This window comes from Rattus rattus, chromosome 1, assembly GCF_011064425.1.
Source record: "Rattus rattus isolate New Zealand chromosome 1, Rrattus_CSIRO_v1, whole genome shotgun sequence".
NCBI classification, from domain to species: Eukaryota; Metazoa; Chordata; class Mammalia; order Rodentia; family Muridae; genus Rattus; species Rattus rattus.
This window is the reverse complement of record NC_046154.1, coordinates 104,717,887-104,739,655: the sequence shown is the minus strand read 5'-3', so window position 1 is coordinate 104,739,655 and position 21,769 is coordinate 104,717,887.

The following is a 21,769-nucleotide window of genomic DNA, read 5'->3' as shown; positions in this document are numbered from 1 at the left end:
CCAGGTCCAGATGGGTTCAGTGCAGAATTCTATCAGACCTTCATAGAAGACCTCATACCAATACTATCCAAACTGTTCCACAAAATTGAAACAGATGGAGCACTATCGAATTCCTTCTTTGAAGCCACAATAACTCTTATACCTAAATCACACAGAGACCCAACGAAGAGAGAGAACTTCATACCAATTTCCCTTATGAATATTGATGGAAAATACTCAGTAAAATTCTTGCAAACCGAATCCAAGAGCACAACAAAACAATCATCCATCATAATCATGTAGGCTTCATTCCAGGCATCCAGGGATGTTTTAATATACAGAAAACCATCAACATAATCCACTTTATAAACAAAATGAAATATAAAAACCACACGATCATTTCATTAGATGCTGAGACAGCATTTGACAAAATTCAACACCTCTTCATGATAAAATTCCTGGAAGGAACAGGAATTCAAGGCCCATACCTAAACATAGTAAAAGCCATATACAACAAACCAGTAGCTAACATTAAACTAAATGGAGAGAAACTTGAAGCAACCCCACTAAAATCAGGGACTAGACAAGGCTGCCCACTCTCTCCCTACTTATTCAATATAGTTCTTGAAGTTCTAGCCAGAGTAATCAGACAACAAAAAGAGATCAAGGGGATACACATTGGAAAAGAAGAAGTGAAAATATTACTATTTGCAGATGATAGGATAGTATATTTAAGTGATCCCAAAAGTTCCACCAGAAAACTACTAAAGCTGATAAACAACTTCAGCAAAGTGGCTGGGTATAAAATTAACTCAAATAAATCAGTAGCCTTCCTCTACACAAAAGAGAAGCAAGCTGAGAAAGAAATTATGGAAACGACACCCTTCATATGAGTCCCAAATAAGATAAAATACCTCGATGTGCCTTTAACCAAGCAACTGAAAGATCTGTATGATAAGAACTTCAAGCCTCTGAAGAAAGAAATTGAAGAAGATCTCAGAAGATGGAAAGATCTCCCATGCTCATGGATTGGCAGGATTAATATAGTAAAAATTGGCCATTTTAAACAAGCGATCTACAGATTCAATGCAATCACCATCAAAATACCAATCCAATTCTTCAAAGAGTTAGACAGAACAATTTGCAAATTCATCTGGAATAACAAAAAACCCAGGATAGCTAAAACTATCCTCAACAATAAAAGGACTTCTGGGGGAATCACTATCCCTGAACTCAAGCAGTAATACAGAGCAATAATGATAAAAACTGCATGGTATTGGTACAGAGACAGACAGATAGACCAGTGGAATAGAATTGAAGACCCAGAAATGAACCCACACACCTATGGTTACTTGATTTTTGACAATGGAGCCAAAACCATCCAATGGAAAAAAGATAGCATTTTCAGCAAATGGTGCTGGTTCAACTGGAGGTCAGCATATAGAAGAATGCAGATCGATCCATTCTCATCACCCTGTACAAACTTAAGTCCAAGTGGATCAAGGACCTCCACATCAAACCAGATACACTCAAACTAATAGAAGAAAAAGTGGGGGAAGCATCTCGAACACATGGGCACTGGAGAAAATTTCCTGAACAAAACACCAATGACTTATGCTCTAAGATCAAGAATTGATAAATGGGATCTCATAAAACTGCAAAGCTTCTGTAAGGCAAAGGACACTGTGGTTAGGACAAAACGGCAACCAACAGATTGGGAAAAGATCTTTACCAATCCTACAACAGATAGAGGGCTTATATCCAAAATATACAAAGAACTCACAAAGTTAGACTGCAGGAAGACAAAAACCCTACTAAAAAATGGGATTCAGAGCTAAACAAAGAATTCACAGCTGAGGAATGCCGAATGGCTGAGAAACACCTAAAGAAATGTCCAACATCTTTAGTCATAAGGGAAATGCAAATCAAAATAACCCGGAGATTTCACCTCACAGCAGTGAGAATGGCTAAGATCAAAAACTCAGGTGACAGCAGACGCTGCCTAGGATGTGGAGAAAGAGGAACACTCCTCCATTATTGATGGGATTGCAGACTGGTACAACCATTCTGGAAATCAGTCTGGAGGTTTCCTCAGAAAATTGGACATTGAACTACCTGAGAACCCAGCTATACCTCTCTTGGGCATATACCCTAAAGATGCCCCAACATATAATAAAGACACATGCTCCACTATGTTCACAGCAGCCTTATTTATAATAGCCAGAAGCTGGAAAGAACCCTGATGCCCTTCAACAGAGGAATGGATACAGAAAATGTGGTACATCCACACAATGGAATACTACTCAGCTATCAAAAACAATGACTTTATGAAATTCATAGACAAATGGATGGAACTGGAAAATATCATCCCAAGTGAGGTAACCCAATCACAAAAAAACACATGGTATGCACTCATTGATAAGTGGCTATTAGCCCAAATACTTGAATTACCCTAGATGCACAGAACACATGAAACACAAGAAGGATGACCAAAAGGAAAATGCTTCACTCCTTCTTTAAAAGGAGAACAAGAATACCCTTAGGAGGGTACAGGGAGGCAAAGTTTAGAACAGAAACAGAAGGAACACCCATTCAGAGCGTGCCCCACATGTGGCCCATATATATACAGCCACCAAACTAGATAAGATGGATAAAGCAAAGAAGTGCAGGCCGGATATAGATCTCTCCTGAGAGACACAGCCAGAATACAGTAAATACATAGGCGAATTCCATCATTAAACCACTGAACTGAGAATGGGACCCTCGTTGAAGGAATCAGAGAAAGGACTGAAAGAGCTTAAAGGGGCTTGAGACCCCATATGAACAACAATGCCAACCAACCAGAGCTTCCAGGGACTAAGCCACTACCCAAAGACTATACATGGACTGACCCTGTTCTCCATCCTCATAGGTAGCAATGAATAGCCTAGTAAGAGCACCAGTGGAACAGGAAGCCCTTGGTCCTGCCAAGACTGGACCCCCAGTGAACATGATCATTGGTGGGAGAGTGGTAATGGGGGGGGGGAAGATGGGGAGGGGAACACCGATAGAGAAGGGGAGGGGAAGGAGTTAAGGGGATGTTGGCCCAGAAACTGGGAAAGGGAATAACAATCAAATTGTAAATAAGAAATACCCAAGTTAATAAAGATGAAAAATAAAAAACTATGTAGCTGTTTAAATATATTTATACATTCTTTTACTAAATCTAAAGGGCATGTTGACTTTAACTTTTGGAATACAGATGTTTCTTCTTCCCACCATATATAATCAATACAATTCTTAATTCAAAAAAAGTGAATGAAAACATTGCTAATTTAACTGTGGAGCATCAATATTGTATATTATCATATAGTTACCTAAGAATGAGCAAGTGATTAAACACCCAACATACAAATAGTTCCAACTGACGGATGTAAATTTATTTCTGCAAAACAACCATCAGAAATTGACATGCATGGGTGTGTCTATTCTTTTTTTTCTTAAATATTTTAGCTTTATTTGATTTCTAATGTTTACATTTTAAATGTTTTCCCCTTCCCGGTTCCCCTACCGAAACACATTGTCCCCTTCCCTTGCTTCTATGAGAGTGCTCCCTCACTTACCCACCCACTCTCACCCACCTCCCAACCCTGACATTCCCCTACTTTGGGGCATCACATCTTCATAGGACCAAAGTCCTCTTCTCCCCCCATTGATGCCTGATGAGGCTATCGTCTGATCCAAATGTGGATGGAGCAATCAGTCAATCCTTATGTTCTCTTGGGATGGTGATTTAGTCCCTGGGAACTCTGGGCGGCGTCAGGGTCTGGTTGGTTGATATTGTTCTTTCTATTGGATTGCAAACTCCTTCAGCTTTTTCAGTCCTTTATGTAAATCCTCGATTTGAGACCCTGTTCTCAGTTCAATGGTTGTTTGTTAGCATCTACTTCTGTATTTCTCAAGATCTGGCAGAGCCTCTCAGGAGAAAGCTATATCAGATTCCTGTCAGAATATACATCTTGGCATCTAAAATATTGTCTGGGTTTGGTGACTGTATATGGGATGAATCCCCCAGGTGGGGCAGTCTCTAGATGGCCTTTACTTTAATCTCTGCTCCAAATGTCGTCTCCATATTTACTTCTGTGAATATTTTTGTTCCCCTCTCTAAGAAGGTCTGAAGCATCCACCCTTTGGTCTTCCTTCATCTTGAGGTTCATGTAGTTTATAAATTGTATCTTAGGTATTACAAGTTTTTGGGCTAATATCCATTATCTGTGAGTGCATACCATGTGTATTTTTTTGTGATTGGGTTACCTCACTCAGGATGATATTTTCTAGTTCCATTCATTCGTCTAATAATTTCATGAAATCATTGTGTTTGATGGCTGAGTGATACTCCATTGTGCAAATATACCAAATTTTCTGTATCCATTCCTTTGTTGAAGGGCATCTGGGTTCTTTCCAGCTTCTGGCTATTATAAATAAAGCTGCTATGAACATAGTGGATCATGTGTACTAGTTATATGTTGAAGCATCTTTTGGGTATATGCTCAGGAGTGGTATAGCTGGGTTCTCAGGTAGTACTATGTCCAGTTTTTTAAGGAACTACCTGACTGATTTCCAGAGTGGTTGTACCAGCTTACAATCCCACCAAAAATGTAGGAGAATCTCTTTCTCTACATACTCACCAGCTGCAAAACTCACCAGCTGAGTTTTTTGATCTTATCCATTCTGATTGGTGTGAGGTTTAAACTTAGGGTTGTTTTGATTTGCATTTCCTGATGACTGAGAATGTTGAACATTTCTTTAGATATTCTCAGCTATTTGATAATCCTCATTTGAGAATTCTTTGTTTAGCTCTGTAGCCCATTTTTTAGTGAGGTTATTTTATTCTCTGGATTCTAACTTCTTGAGTTCTTCATATATATTGGATATTAGCTCACTGTTAGATGTAGGATTAATAATGATACTTTCCCAATCTGTTGGTTGTCATTATGTCCTATTGACAGTGTCCTTTATCTTACAGAAGCTTTGATATTTTATGGGCATATAAGCCACTGGTGTTCTGTTCAGAAAATTTTCTCCTGTGTCCATGTGTGTGAGGATTTTCCCCACTTTCCCTTCTACCAGTGTTACTCTATCTGGTTTTATGTGGAAGTCCCAGATCTACTTGGATTGATCTTTGAACAAGGCAATAAGAATGGATCAATTTGCATTCTTCTACATGGTGACCTTCATTTGAACCAGCACCATTTTTGAAAATGTTATCTTTTTTCCACTGTATGGTTTTAGCTTGTTTGTCAAAGATCAAGTGACCATAGGTATGTAGGTTCACTTCTGGGTCTTCAATTCTATTCCATTCATCCTCCTGCCTCTCTCTTTATCAATGCTGTTTTTATCACTATTGCTCTATAATGTAGTTGGAGGTTAGGGATGGTGATTCTCCCAGTTCTTTTGTTGTTGAGGACAATTTTGGCTATTCTGGGTTCTTTGTTATTCCAAATGAATTTGCAAATTTCTCTTTCTAACTCTTGAAGAACTGACTTGGGATTTTGATGGAGATTGCATTGAGCCTGTAGATTGCTTTCAGCAAGATGACCAGTTTTACTGTATTAATCCTGCCAATCAATGAGCATGAAAGATTTTTCCAGCTTCTGATATCTTCTTCAATTTCTTTCTTCAGAACCTTGAAATTCCTGTCATATAGATCTTTTACTTGCTTGGTTAGAGTTACCCCAAGGTATTTTATATTATTTGTGACTGTTATGAAGGGTATCATTTCTCTAATTTCTTTCTCAGTGTGTTTATTCTTTGAGTAGAGGAAGGCCACTACTGATTTGTTTGAGTTTATTTAGATTTAGCCACTTTGCTGAGGTTGTTCATCAGGTTTAGGAGTTCTCTGGTGGAATTTTTGGGTTCATTTAAGTATATTATCATATCATTTGCAAATAGTGATATCTTGACTTCTTTTTGATTTTATATCCCTTTGACCTCCTTTTCTTGTCTGATGGCTCTTTCTAGGACTTTGAAGATTGAAGGACTTTTATATTGAAGAAGTAGGGAGAGAGTGGGCAGCCTTGTCTAGTCCCTGATTTTAGTGGGATTGCTTCAAGTTTCTCTCCATTTAATGATGATGGCTACCAGTTTGCTCTATATTTCTTTTACTATGATTAGGTATGGGCCTTGAATTCCTTGATCTTTCCAAGACTTTTATCATGAAGATGTGTTGAATTTTGTCAAATATTTTCTCAGCATCTAATGAGATAATCATGTGGTTTTTTTCTTTGTTTACATGGTGGGTTATGTTGATGGATTTCCATATATTGAACTATCTCTGCATCCCTGGAATGAAGACTAATTGATTATGAGTATGATCATTTTGATGTGTTCTTGGATTCAGTTTGTGAGAATTTTATTGAGTATTTTTGCAACAATTTTCATAAGGGAAATTGGTTTGAAGTTCTCTTTCTTTGTTGGGTCTTTGAGTGGTTCAGTTGTAAGCATAATTGTGACTTCATATAATGAATTGGGTAGTGTTCCCTGTGTTTCTCTTTTTTGGAATAGTTTGTAGAGTACTGGTATTAGGTTTTCTATGAAGGCCTGATAGCATTCAGCACTAAACCCATCTGGTCCTGTGCTTTTATTTTTATTTTGTTGTTGTTGTTGTTGTTGTTGTTGTGAGACTTTAATGACTACTTCTACTTTTTTAGGAGTCATGGGACTGTTTAGATGGTTTATCTGGTCCTGACTTACTTTTGTACCTGATACCTGTCTAGAAAATTGCCCATTTCATCAAGATTTTCCATTTTGTTGAGTATAGGCTTTTATAGTAGGATCTGATGATATTTTGGATTTCCTCAATTCCTGTTATGTCTCCTTTTTAATTTCTGATTTTGTTAATTTGGATAATGTCTCTATGCCCTCTGGTTAGTCTGGCTAAGCTTTATCTATCTTGTTGATTTTCTCAAAGAACCAGCTCCTGGTTTTGTTGATTCTTTGTATAGTTCTTTTTCTTTCTTCTTGGTTGATTTCAGTCCTGAATTTTATCATTTCCTTCTGTCTACTCTTTTGTGTGTATTTGCTTCCTTTTGTTCTAGATCTTGCAAGTATGCTGTCAAGTTGTTAGTATATGCTCTCTCCAGTTTCTTCTTGAAACACTCAGAGCTATGAGTTTTCCTCTTAGCACCGCTTTCATTTTGTCCCATAGGTTTGGGTATGTTGTGCCATCATTATCATTAAATTATAAAATTTCTTTAATTTCCTTCTTTATTTCTACTTTGACCAAGTTATCATTGAGTAATTTGGTGTTCAACTTCCATGTATATGTGGGCTTTCTGTCGTTTTTGTTATTATTGAAGACCAGCTTTAGTCCATGGCTATCTGATAGGATGCATGGGGTTATTTCTATCATCTTGTATCTTCTCAGGCCTGGTTTGTGAAAAATTATATGGTCAATTTTGGAGAAGATGCTGAGAAGAAGGTATTCTCTTTTGTTTTAGGATGAAAGGTTCTATAGATATTTGTTAGACCCATTTGGTTTGTAACTTCTCTTAGTTTCACTGTGTCTCTGTTTAGTTTCTGTTTCCATGATCTGTCCATTGCTAAGAGTGGGGTGTTGAAGTCATCTACTATTACTCTGTGGGGTGCAATGTGTGCTTTGAGTTTTAATAAAGTTTCTTTTATGAATGTGGGTGTCCTTGCATTTGGAACATAGATATTCAGAATTGAGAGTTCATCTTGGTGTTTTTTTTTGTTTGTTTGTTTTGTTTTGTTTTGTTTTGTTTTCAATGAGTATGACGTGTCCTGCCTTATCTTTTTTCATAATTTTTGGTTGAAAGTCAGCATTATTCGATATTAGAATGGCTACTCCAGGTTTTTTCTTGGGACCATTTGCTTAGAAAATTTTTCCCAGGCTTTCACTCTTAGGAAGTATCTCTCTTTGTCACTGAGGTGCATTTCCTGTATGCGGCTAAGTACTGGGTCTTCTTTATATATGTCGTCTGTTAGTTTGTGTTTTTTTTATTGAGGAATTGAGTCCATTGATTTTGAGATATATTAGGGACCAATGATTGCTGTTTCCTGTTATTTTTGTTGTTAGAGGTGGAATTATATTTGTGTGCGTATCTTCTTTTAGGTTAGTTGAAAGATTATGTTCTTGATTTTTTTCGGGTGTAATTTCCCTTCTTGTGTTACAGTTTTCCTTCTATTATCTTTTGTAGGACTGGATTTGTGGAAAGATATTGTGTAAATTTGTTTTTTTTAATGGAATATTTTGGTTTTTTCTTCTATGTTAAGTGAGATTTTTGCTAGATATAGTAGCCTGGAATGGCATTTGTGTTCTCTTATTGTCTGTATGACATCTGCCCAGGACCTTTTAGCTTTCATAGTCTCTGTTGAGAAGTCTGGTGTAATTCTGAAATGTCTTCCTTTACATGTTACTTGACATTTTCCTTTCCTGCTTTCAATATTCTTTCTTTGTTTTGTGCATTTGATGTTTTGACTATTACGTGATGGGAAAAATTTCTTTTCTGATCCAATCTATTTGGAGTTCTATAGGTTTCTTGTATGCTTAAGCGCATCTCTTTATTTATGTTAGGAAAGTTTTCTATAATTTCGTTGAAGGTATTTACTGGTTCTTTAAGTTGGGAATCGTCTGTCTCTTCTATACCATTTATCCTTAGCTTTGATCTTCTCATGTGTCCTGGATTTCCTGGATGTTTTGGGTTAGGGTATTATTGAATTTTGCATATTCTTTGACTGTTGTGCCAATGTTTTCTATGGTATCTTCTGCCCCTGAGATTCTCTCTTCTCTTATATTCTGTTGGTGATGCCTGTGTCTATGACTCCTGATCTCTCTCCTAGGTTATCTATTTCCAGGGTTATCTCTCTTTCTGATTTCTTTATTGTTTCTATTTCCATTTTTAGATCCTGGATGGTTTTATTCAATTCCTTCACCATTATGGTTGTGTTTTCTTGTAATTATTTAAGAGATTTTCATGTTTCCTCTTTAAGTGTTTCTACCTATTTATCTGTGTTGTTCTGTATTTTTTTTAAGGGAGTTATTTATGTTCTTCTTAAAGTCTTCTTATAACATCAAGTGATGTGATCTTAAATCAGAATCCTGTTTTTCTGGTGTGTTGGGGTATCCCTGGTCATGGGAGAACTGGATTCTGAAGATGCCAAGTGGCCTTGGTTTCTGTTACTTAGTTTCTTGCACTTGCCTCTTAGCATCTGGTTATCTCTGGTGTTAGCTGATCTTGCTGTCTCTGATAGTTGGTTCACCTTCCTGTTAGTCTATGTGTCAGTACTCCTGGGAGACCAGCTTTCTCCTAGTGGGATTTGGGTATTAAGAGATATGGTACAGGGTCAACTCCAGGTGCACAGCAAAACTGGAAGGATTCTGTCCCAGACTGTTCCTCGATTCCTGTGTTCTGAGGATTTTAGGCAGGTTCCTAGGGGCAGAAGTGGTAGTCCTACCTGTGTTCTCATGTGTGTTAACACTCTTGGAAGATCATCTTTCTCCCAGAGGGATCTTGAGCTTCCTCAGCTTTGTAAAGAGATGTGCAGATTGTGAGTGTTAGTAGTGCCAGAGTGAGAAAGTAGCTGGCGATGGGGACACATATTTTATTTATACATTTTACATGTTTATTTTGAAGTTATATAATGGCATCAGAAGCAAGAGTGGACTTTTGTGAAATAACAGTTTAAAAAGTAGTACAGAAATGGCTTTAAAAAGAGGAATGTAAATCCCCATCTATTTACTCTAAAATTTGCGTGTAAGCAAGCACAAATGTAACATTACAAAAGTAGACAAAATTCAAATCATTGCAACCAATATTTTCGAAAATATCACATTGAATCCACACCCCCATTTCCTCTTTATGGGGTGAGTCTGTTAATTACTTTGCACACTAGAAACATACACACACACACACACACACACACACACACACAGTGTGTGTATGCACACTTAGAGGTGCAAGTACATGCATCTAATCCTCAATTTAATGGCCTTTTTTTGAGATAAATATTTATCCCATAAATCTATATGAGCTTCTGAGAAATATAAATCCATTTTTTTGCTAAGAATGTTAGTTCTTACATGTATTTGAAGCCCTTGTTTTTTTTTTTTTAATTGGCCTTTTGTACTTGAAACTAATGCTGAATGTGGTAAAGTAAGTAAAATTGTAAGTAAAATTTGGGGAATTGGATACAAGTACATTGCTTTGTTTAAGGAAAGAAAAGTAATAAGGACAAGAGAATGGAGGACGTTAGAAGGGGCGCCAGAAGACATGAAAAATAGAGGCATTTCTAGTGAGGTTTGCTTCTATTGAAGGAACCATGCTACTTTGCCATTCGTATGCCCATATCCTTACTTTTTAATCACTAGCAAAGCTTATCTAGCCTTCAAAGGCTTTGGAAAGTGCTTGGCTTCTTAGAAGGGAAAGATGTAGGATGAAGTCAGATAGTCATGGGAGGCACCTCTTTACTCTGAGTCTCTATAAGAAGCAGACCTTACCTCTACAGCATTATGTTTTCACGTGGAGATAATGAGTACTTTCCGAGAAACCATGGATCTTGAGTCTAGAAGAACAGGGATTTAATACACAAATGATTATTTCCAGAATAAATATATGCAGAAATAAATTGTGGATTAAGGCAGGAGGTGAGACCAAGAAATCATAATCACTAGAATACATGGATAAGCCTTGGCTCCCAAATTTAATTTCAGAGGCTAAAATATAATTGAGTAATTTAAGGTGCATGTACTCCCCCAGATACCTCTTAGGGTAGCAGCCAGACTCTAAAAACTCTTAAGACTGCAGTAATGGGTGGTCCAAATAATGGTGAGGTTGATTGTTCCTGTTTATTTTCTTCTGTGACTCAGCTTGATCATAAAATTACAGCTTTCAGTTTTACTTTTCAAATATTTTCATTCCACTAATCATAAGAGCGTGACATATCTAGTGTAGAGATGGGGAAAATGACAGACTGTAAAATAAAATATCTTTGCTATATTTTAGTCCCAATTTTTCTTATACAATATCTGCTTTCCTTTAAATTTATTGTAAGGACAAATCTAAAGCATGAATTTCATGAAATAAAACATATTCAGTCTACAATTGTTTATTAAGTGCTTGCCCAGATGCCAGGAAGAATGGTTCCGATCATGAATAACTATTCAGAAGAGGAGAAACAAAAAGACCAAAGCTGTCACTGTAGATCACTCAGAGAAAGGCTAAAATGCTGTATGCTCAGTCATTCCCCATACAAGCTCATTGAACAATTATTGTATTAATGAATAGCTAATTATTTTCCTTTGTGTTTGATATTTCTTCAGCCTGGAGATGAAAGTGAAAAAATATTGTATTTAGAAATGCTTAATGTTTAGATGCTGTTAGCTATCAATGATTGTATTTTGTAGAGTTAATATTGTGTTACTACTATTTAAATTGAATCTACAGTTACTTAGCTAAAGCAAAGATAAGATGATTCCTGCTATGTTTTATCCCTTTTATATTTGTCCACAAAATCAACTATTTAAACTCCCAGAGAGGCAGAGAATTTCAGGAATGGGTGAGGCTTTTCTTTTCTTTTTCATTGGTTATTTTATTTATTTACATTTCAAATGTTGCCTTTCTTCCTGGCTTCCCTTCAGCAAACCTTATCACATTTCCTCTCCCACCTGCTTCTTTGAGGTTGCTCCCCGACTCATGCAAACCTCCTATCCCATCCCCCCTCCTACCTGCTTCTATGAGGGTGCTCCCCCACCCACCCACCTATTCCTACCTTACTGTAGCATCCCCCTACCCTGGGGCATCAAGCCTATACTGGACAAAGGCCTCCCCTCCCACTGATGCCAGATAAGGCAATCCTCTGCTACATATGCATCTGAAGCCATGAGTCCGTCCAACCAAATGGATCCCCCAGAGCTCCCAGGAATTAAAACACCAATCAAAGAGGCTTTTCTTAATTCACATTTTGTTGTTGTTGTTGTTGTTGTTTTTATTGTTGTTGTTCACAGGTCATTATGATGGTAGGAGGCAATTCTGGAAGCTTAATTATGTCATGACAACGAAGCAAAAGGCATTGGTGGTGGAGTAGGTTAGTAATGTTGGATGGTATTACTGTAGTGCGATTCTACAGTTGCATAAGCACCAGAGCCAATTTGCAGTTTGCTTCTTTCCTTCCTATGCCACTCTAGCCTACCTCACTCCCTCAAGAGATATTTCACTCCATAATCTTAAGGGATTGAAGAAAGCTGAAGATTAATTTTCTGTAACTAACTCTATAGAACTATTTGCTGGCCCTGCCTGTCAAAAGAAATGAAGCCTCTGAATGGGCTGAAAGGTAGCAGGGCTGTCATTTTGTTACTGGACTATTCAAGATGAAGGCTTATCATGATTCCTTGCTTTTGGAAACGTCTTCGGCCCCTGGACCCATAGTGTAATGGACAAAGAATCCATCAGAGTCTGAAGAAGAGCTCCCAGTTAGGAAGCCCAAGGCCCATGCATTGTTGCACTTAAATAAGAATATTATTTTCAGACTGTATGTTAATAGAGTGATTTTGCAATTATTTCACAAGAGTCATCCATGTGACTATATGTACATCTATATATGTGAATATTTATTTATGTATTGTATTCCACTTTGTTTATGAATTATGATAATAGGCATAGTCTATTTCCAGATTTTCATCAAACCAAATTAGGTAGTTATAAACACTTTTAGAAGTACATAAACATATAAGCATTTTTTAAATGTTAGAAGTAGAATATCTGGTGAAAAACATGTTTAGTATATAAAACAGGTCAAAACATAGAGGACAAGGAATCATGGACCAATTGTTACATCTTCAACACAACCCCTGCACCTAAGGCTCAGGAAACAAGGAGGAAGACGATCCAGAAAGGAACAGAAAATCTTCTGTGATATTGCTGTCTAAACAAGACCTGAACAAGTGTACCACCCATAAACAAGCTAATATAAATGGAAGAAATTTATGTGGTTCCACCCGTAAAGAACCACAGGTAACTACACATTACTGTGAATGTGGAAAAAATAGTCTTGCCCAAGCATAACTCCCTGAAAGGGTTAACCAGTACAAAGTGGTATACAAGTAATACTAAATGGACTGAGCAGTTTTTAGTTTTATATTAAGGCTTAAAAAGAGGACATGACCAAGATTTTCCTCTTCCATTGATGTCAGATAATTATGTCTCCGGAGCCATGGCTCCCTCCATGTATACTCTTTGGTTGGTGGTTTAGTCCCTGGGAGCTTTCCAGTTAGTTGATATTGTTCTTTTGATGGGGTTTCAATCCCCTTCAGCTCCTTCAGTTCTTCCCCTACATGAATAAAATGATTCACAAAAAATGTTTAAAAAACTAAATAAAATAATCTTTTTTTCAAAAAGAGGCCATGAATTTGAGGTAGAGCTGTGGTAGATATATTGGAGGAATTGGAGAGAGAAAAGCAAAGGGGCAAATGATGTAATTATATTTTTACTAAAATTGAAAGTTAAACCCCTGACAATTATTTAATAAATGATGTATAGTAAAATACAAGTATGTGCATCCTTTGGGCTCTTTTGCTTTCTGTTTCCTAATTTTTGGCTTGCTTTGTTTTATTTTTTAAATCCCACTGTTTCCCAAAATCATTTTACTGAATTTTGCTTCTGTCAGTACTATATTATTACAATGCCTGGTATGCTAGCTTACGTCTATTACCTACTTCCTCTTCCCCTTTCCCCTTATCTCCCTCCTTCTCCGAGGAAGAGACATGCTTTTTTTTTTCTTTGAGACAAGGTTTCTTGTACTTCAGGCTAGTCTGCAACTCACTGTATAACCAAGGATGATCTTAAATCTCTGATCCTTTTTCTTCTACCTTCCATGTGTTGGCATTACTGAAAGGTGCCACCATGCTCAGGTGGCATATCATGTATTGGAGATCAGGCTCAGGGCTTTGTATATATCAGACAAGAATTCTACAACTGAGTTACACCCCTCTCCCAGGGCTTGTAATTTTTAAAGCTAAAGATAACAACCCACAGCCAAGGGCTAGTTCCATACACTGAGAGCCTCAGTTTCATTGCTTTATTTTGGCATTTTATTTGTGGAGCAATAAATGTTTGCTAAATTTACAGTATCAATTAAGAAGTCAGTTTACCTGGGTATGCTATATAATTAACAGTATCTAGAAACCCCGAAAATAAATCTTGGATTATTCTAATCTCAACAACATCTAATTTTATCAAGTATTGTAAATTTTAGCCAGTTTGTATGATAGAATCAAATTGTGACTTGAAAATGCTTTTCCCTGACTACCAACTGGCTGATGGCTTTTCAGAGATTCATTTTCAGTTAGATTTTCTTCTTACTTGAGGCATGTTCAAGTCTTTGAGTCTAACTTAATAAATGTCTGTTAGCATTGATTTTTTTTAAAAATTACACTTTATTTTGATATTATTGTAGACCCATATGCATTTACAGTAAATAATATAGAAAAATCACATTTGCTCTTAGTTCCTGTCATTGGGGACAACTTGCATAGGTGCTGCATTATATGATAGTGTATAAAGAAACTGAAATTGATAAAAATCAATGATAGTATTCTCATTTTACATCTTATAGTATTTCTGTGTAGACTGTATATATGTTTTGTTGTGCCTGTGTGTTATGTCTAACTACATATGTATGTGAGTTATCTTTATGCAACTTTATTGCTGGCAAAAATGTGTATATCCACTGTCATAGTCAAACTATCAATTCTACTATGGAAGTACCCTCCGTACATTTTCCCCTTTATAACCACACTAATCTTCCCTGCTCAGTCCTTAACCCGGAAAACCAAAAGTCTGATTTTCATCTGTATAATTTTGTCATTTCAAGAACGTAACATAAACACAACAGGACAGCATGAAACTCTTGGGGATTAGCCTTTTTCTGATTAGCTTGGTTCCCTTGAGATATCTTCATCTTGTTGCATGACCAGTTTTGAAATGCAAACATACTCCTAGACATATGGCAATTCCTCCGGATGTTCTCCATGGTGATTTAACATATATTTCCTAATCCTTTCTTGTTAGAACCTATTGCCTGTTTATGTCTACTGTCCTTTCACCCTTGAGATAGGCTGAACACATGTGTAAGGTTTTTTGCCTGAGCTACAACTCTGAGATATTGTCATATTTAGAGCTATCAAGACATCCTGTGGGTTATCTAGAAGACTAAGATTTTGAATTGAATTTGGTCAATCTACATTAGTGAATGGTTGTTCTAGTATTCTTTTGGTATTAAAATTTTTAATCCCCTAGAGTGGGATACAGTTACTTCGTCAAATGGCTGTTATTCTAAAGTATTCTTGCTTTTTCAAAAGTTTTCATTGATTTATATAATATATGCATTCATTAACTTTGGTTTTAATTCATTGCTTTGTTGGGAACATAATCCTCATGGTTTCCATTTTCATTTCCTTTCTCAATTCTATATTTTTCTTTAAAACACCTGTGAGCAAAACAGTAATAACAGTTTTATTTCTTTAAGTTTTCTAACTCTTGAAGTCTATGTGACTGGTGAACAATTGTGTTTACAATGAATTTGTCCCTTAGCTCATTAAGCCATCCCTTACCTTTATCCCAGTTCTAGGATAAGCACATTCCCTTAAAGTTGGCTGCTTAAGTGAGTACAATTCTCAGATTTTTGGCTAATTGCTTGGCTAGAAGCAAAAGTAGTAAAAATAGGATGTATTGATTCCCACAAGTCAGGCTTATTGTTATTGACAGACTGACAACATATCTTTAGTGCTCAAGAGTAAAGATAACATAGAACTCAAAGGAGACAACAGATAAAACGATGCTTGCTATTGAAATTTCAAGAGAAACATGTTCCAAACTTCATTAGCTCCTTGGTTTAAATGTGTAATTTTCCTTTTATAATAGCTTCACACTTATCCACAAACACACTATTAGTCACAGAGCACTGGAAGGTATTTGGGAAGCTAGGTAGGGAACTAGGGACAAAATTATTTTGGTGCACTCTAATGAGCCAACAGCTCTGACACATAGAACATTGACTGCCGGAGCTTGAAGGCACCCTAGGGATCATCTGCTCAATTCTCTTCTCTATAAAGATAAAAAATAGAAATGAGAATGAGGAAAATTGTTAACTGGTCCAAGATATTCTGCTTGGTCATGGCAGATTTAATATGGCTTGTGTTGTGTCACTGTTGGTCAACTTACATGAACCAAAGAATGCTTTGTATATTCATCTAGCATTGGTATGGGCTACACACAAGATTAGTAAGAAACTGAACCTTCTTCTTAGATGAATGAGTCAGTGTGTGACTGTGAGACCTCCCAGTACCTGGGGAGTTGGGTAAGTAACAAAATGCATTACTGCAGACTCCATTAAGTGCTCCTATGGAGATATGGACAAAAGGCAGAGCAATCACTGAGGAAGGACTAAACAAACAGTTTATTGCAGTATATTTCTCATGTTTCTCCAAGTCTCTGAACATTTATTTTAAGGCAGCAGTGTGGCAAGGGGGATATGCCATGTAACTTGTTCTAGAGTTGACCATCATGACCTGACTGCCTAGGGTATTGAGTTCCATTATAGAGCAAATACCTGTGGGTTCATAATTACTTTACATTTTTATTGTTTAAGAAGCATGGAAATTAGAAACCTCCAGAAACAATACTTGGTGTGAGTCCAGTGGTACAGAACTATTTGGACAAATAAAGCAATGATACAACAAATAAATTTCATCTTTCTTGGGTAACAATCAGGATTTTCAGATACATTAGAGCAGGATTTCGATTTGTCTCCCTGGTACATAATGTCTAGCACCTTTAACTGGTTCATGAACTTTTTCCAAAGCATACATTAAAAGTACATATATACAAGTACTATGGTCTTGACCTACGAGCCCCATTTATTACTCACTAACAAATGTAAACAGTCGAAATCAGATACAGTCTGTTAAGTTTTACAGATTACATTATAAAACATTCTTGTTGTCTCTCTTTCCTTTTATTTCCCACTGCAGACATTTGGAGGAGGGGCATGTCAGACTCTCTTAGCCTACCCGTGATTTCAGCAACAGTACTGGGGAGTCCCTAAACACCTCCACAGGATCCTGTAATTCTTCCAACTGCCATTTGCGGTGGAAAATTCCAAAAGGCATTTTACAGAGAGCCTGAGATCTTCCACCAAGACTCAATTGTGATCTAGTAACTGCTTGGTTTCTTTCTCACCTCCTGCTTTCCCCCTGCCATAGTGGTTCTTTGCTGTCACCTCTCAGATAAACTACTTGCACCTAAGGCCTTATTTCAGCCTTGTTATGGGAGACCCAAGCTTAGGATGCTTCAAAATTTTGAACTCTTAGGTACTCATCATTATTGATCATTATTGCTTTGGTAATTGAATAACCTTTGTTCTAGGACTGTCATTGACTTGTCTCTAAAGTTTCATGTGCAAAATTAGCCAATCTGTACATTAAAAATAATCACTTTTAAATATTTAATTAAATCTGTTCAATGACATAGCAAATGGAGAAACCTATCTGAAAAAATAAGTTCAAGAGCATGATTTGAACTTAGCTGAAACTCTACTTTTGTTGTCTCTGAAAAATTTTGTTTCTTCAGAGAGTTGTTAGAGAATGTGACACATTTTAAGTTGGTCTGCTTGAATTACTTCTCAGGTATTGCTTCCAACTGTTTAGAGAGCTAGTTTAAAGTGAAGTCTTTATTTATATATTTTTTGTAGTTGTAAAACTAGTAACGTCCATTGCATTGTAGACTAATCAAAGTACAATAACACAATATGTAATAATCTTGGGTTAAAGATTACTACTATCTTTAATTAAAATCTATAATTTTAAATCATTCCAGATTAACCATTATTGATATTTTACTTAATGTTTTTTTAACTATACCAAGAAAGAAATAATGGATCAAGGAAGAAAAAGAGAAGGAACAATTATATCTTGTCCTATTTTTCTTATTTGCAACATTATATTTTTAGTAGTACTTTGAGGGAAGATCAATAGTCTTTTGATTATTCTATCTCCCTCCATCTCAAACCAGATTTAGTCTCTCTTCTTTTCCTGTTTAACTTTGTATACCTCCCTGTTTCTGTTTTATTTTTTCCCTATCAAGTCAAATTTGTGGTATCCACATATTTTTGCATGTATGGCTTTCCCTTGGTGCATGATGAGTTTGCCAGGATCCATACTCATAAAGAAAACTGACCCTCCATCTCCAAGCAGGTACTAATTGTCAATATCTCTTTAGCTAGAAGTGGGACATTCTTGCCTCTTCTTTCCTTTGGCTTGAACTTGCATATGTATTTGTTTGTAGATGTTGTCACATTGCTGTTTCTTCATGTGTGCAGGTGCTCTGCTGTTTACAGAATACACGATCTCTTTGTACTCACCTCTAACATCTGACTTTTCCAATTCTTCTGTCCCACAGTAATCTCTGAGCTCTGAGAAAATTACACACACACACACACACACACACACACACACACACACACACACACACATATGCACGCCACTTAGGGCTGACCATTCTATATTTTCTTATTCACTGAACCTGGACAAGTTGTAGTTTTCTATCTGCAACTAGAAGCTGCTGTGATAAAGGCTAAAAGATGCATCCATCTATGAGCATAAAGGTAAATCAGTAGGAGTTAGTTTAATACTCTATCCATTTAGCTGAATAATAGTAGTAGGTTCTCCCCTAGGGCTTATGACCTATATAACCACAGGTTTTGGCCCAAGAATTGTGTCACATGAGGAATTCATCTGTGGAGCAATACCTAAACTCAGTCAGAAAGTGGTTATATTTTCCCATGATGTTGATGGCACTGTTGCACCAGTGGGCATGTCTTGCCAGGTCAGTCAATATTGTATCTCATATGCTTCACAGCTAGTTAAGAATGACGATTATTTTTCTCCTCAAAGAACATGAAAAGCACATTATGACAGTTAGTAATAGAGATAAAGTTTTGAGGTTAGTACCAGCTTGATTTCTTCACGTTCTATAATTAAAGTATGAGGTGTCTACAACCTTCAGGTCTTATCATCAAGTAACCAATAACAATGGCAATAGCTTCTATATTAAAAATAAAGTAGGTTTTGAAAGAATTCAATAAAATGTTTTATTAATGGTATTATACAATTTTATAATGTATTTTGTAATTTTATAATGAAGTGCTATAATGCTATTAACAAAACATTTCATTGATATATTTTCATATATCATGTATATCTTACTAAGGTAATATACATATATTTATATATAGATATACACATGTACATAAACATATACATGTACATATACATGGCATTGGATTCTGTGGAACTGGAGTTATAGATGGTTATGAACCACGATGTGAGTGTTGGGATTGAACATGTGTCTTCTTCAAAAGCAACAAGTGCTCTCAAACTCTGTGCCCTTTGTCTTGCTCCTACCATGCCATTGCTCTTTGTTTCCTGGGCAGTGTGACCAGCTGTCATAAGCCCCTGCTGCCATGACTTCCTCAGAAGATGGTCTGTAATCTCAAACTGTAAGTCAAAGGAAACATTTTCCCCTTAAGTTGCATGTGGTAGGAATTTTGTCACAACAGGAAGAACAGTAGCTAAGATAGGCATTGTCTATATAATTTGCAATTCTTTGGTCCTATATCCACAAGGGAAAATAAAACTGTTCTAGTAATGCGGATTTCCTCCAGAGCTTTTGGCATGCTGACTCAAGTTTCAGCCATTTTTGTCTTTTATTTTTTCCCCAGCTATATCAGACTATGTCACTAGCTGAAATAATTGAGTAGGGTGGAGTTTTTGTGTGGTAACGGTTGCATTAATTTTGTTTAACAAAAAAAGCACACCTGCATGTCAGTTATTTTTCCACTGACATGACAAAAGACCTTACAGAATCCACATATGTTGGTCAGTTCTCAGTTTCAGGTGATTTCAGTCATGTCAGAGAAAGCAAGAGTAAGGGTTTGGGCAGTAGATGAGGGAAAGGAGTGAGATGAGGTGCAGTGGAGGTTGTGACAGGAAAGAACGAGAAAGCAGAGAGCAAAGCCAGGGGGTGGACCTGTACAAAAACTCTTCCACTGTAACAGGCTTCTGCCAGCCATCCCTCAAGGTTCCTCAGTCTTCCAATGGTTGACAAGCTGCGGACCCAGCATTCAAGCACGAGCCCAAGAGGACATTTTATATTCAAAACACATCACCCTATGTACCATTTTCCTTTAACAGTGATATTCAGCTAACACAGTTACAAAAGTAGTGTTTGTGTACAGGATAAATAATAATATGATTAAAAACAGGATGCCCATAAGAGTGGATGAATAAGAATCTATTTATATATAGACACCTCTGTCTATAGAAACTTTTACAAGTCATATTTTTAAAACCTAATTTTAGAGCAGTTTTGATACCGGATGTTCACCTTTAACTGTGTCTGTTTAATCAAAACATTTAGCACTATTTTCTCATTAGTTTTCTAGCTGTTCTTCATTCATTATAACTGGTGCGAATGCTGACAGTGGTTTTGAATTTTAACACTTCGTCTGAGGTACAAATGAATTACAGTCTGAATGAGAACAATCCTAGTTATTGTTTGTTTTTCATTGATTGCACGTTCATTTATATTCCATGCTCACATAATGCTGTGCACATGGCAAGATCGATTTTGATTAACATTTTATAATTCATTTCTGATAAATATATTATACTAGATTCCCTAACTTTCTACTGTAAGGACTGTGGCTCAAATAGTAAGCCTAAGCTAAATTCAGACAATATATTGAGTATTGGGAGGATTTATGCTTGGCCTTTGGTTGCTCCCTAGTTCTCTGTGTTTCCCATGAGTGACCTGGTCAAGCAAGGGCTGTCAGCTGGTAAAACACACAGCCACCTTACTGAGCATAACCCATCATTATTTCCCAACAGAAATTTGCATTCAGATTGTCTTTTCCCTTACTATGGATTTAAGATTTACTGCGTGAAAATAATTTGAATGGCAATGTTTATTTCATGGAAAAGGAACATAAGTATAAGGGAAATACAAAATAAAAATATTCTTCTATAACATGGCCCAATATATAACATTGGACTTGTTATTTGAAAAAAATGCAAAATTTATAAAATGAAAATAATTTAGAAAATGGTAAATATTTATCAACTAGATGAAAGTTAGTTTAGAAAATATAAACTTTATTTTTTATTGGATATATTAAGTACTTACATTTTAAGTGTTATCCCCTTTCCAGCTTCCCGTCTCTCCAATCTCCCCTTCCCCTGCTTCTATGAGGATGCTTCCCCTCTCACCCACCTACTGCCATCTCGCTGCCCTGACATTTCCTTGCAAGGGGAATTGAGCCTTCACAGGACCAAAGTCTTCTTTTATTCATGCCAGACAATGCCCTCCTCTGCTACATATGTGGCTGGAGCCATGGGTTTTTTTCATATGTACTCTGTTTGGTGGTTTAGTCCCTGAGAGCTCTGGGTGTGTGTGTGTGTGGGGGGGTCTGGTTGGTTGATATTGTTGTTCTTCCTATGGAGTTGCAAACCCCCTTTAGCTCCTTCAGTCTTTCTCTAACTCCTCCATTGGAGTCTCCATGCTTAGTCTGATGATTAGCTGCAAACATCTTCATCTGTATCCATAAGGTTCTGGCAAAGCCTCTCAGAAAACATCCATTTCAGGCTTCTGTCAGCAAGTACTTCTTGACATCAGCAATAGTGACTGGGTTTGGTGGCTGCATATGGTATGGATCCCCAGGTGGGGCAGTCTCTGGATGG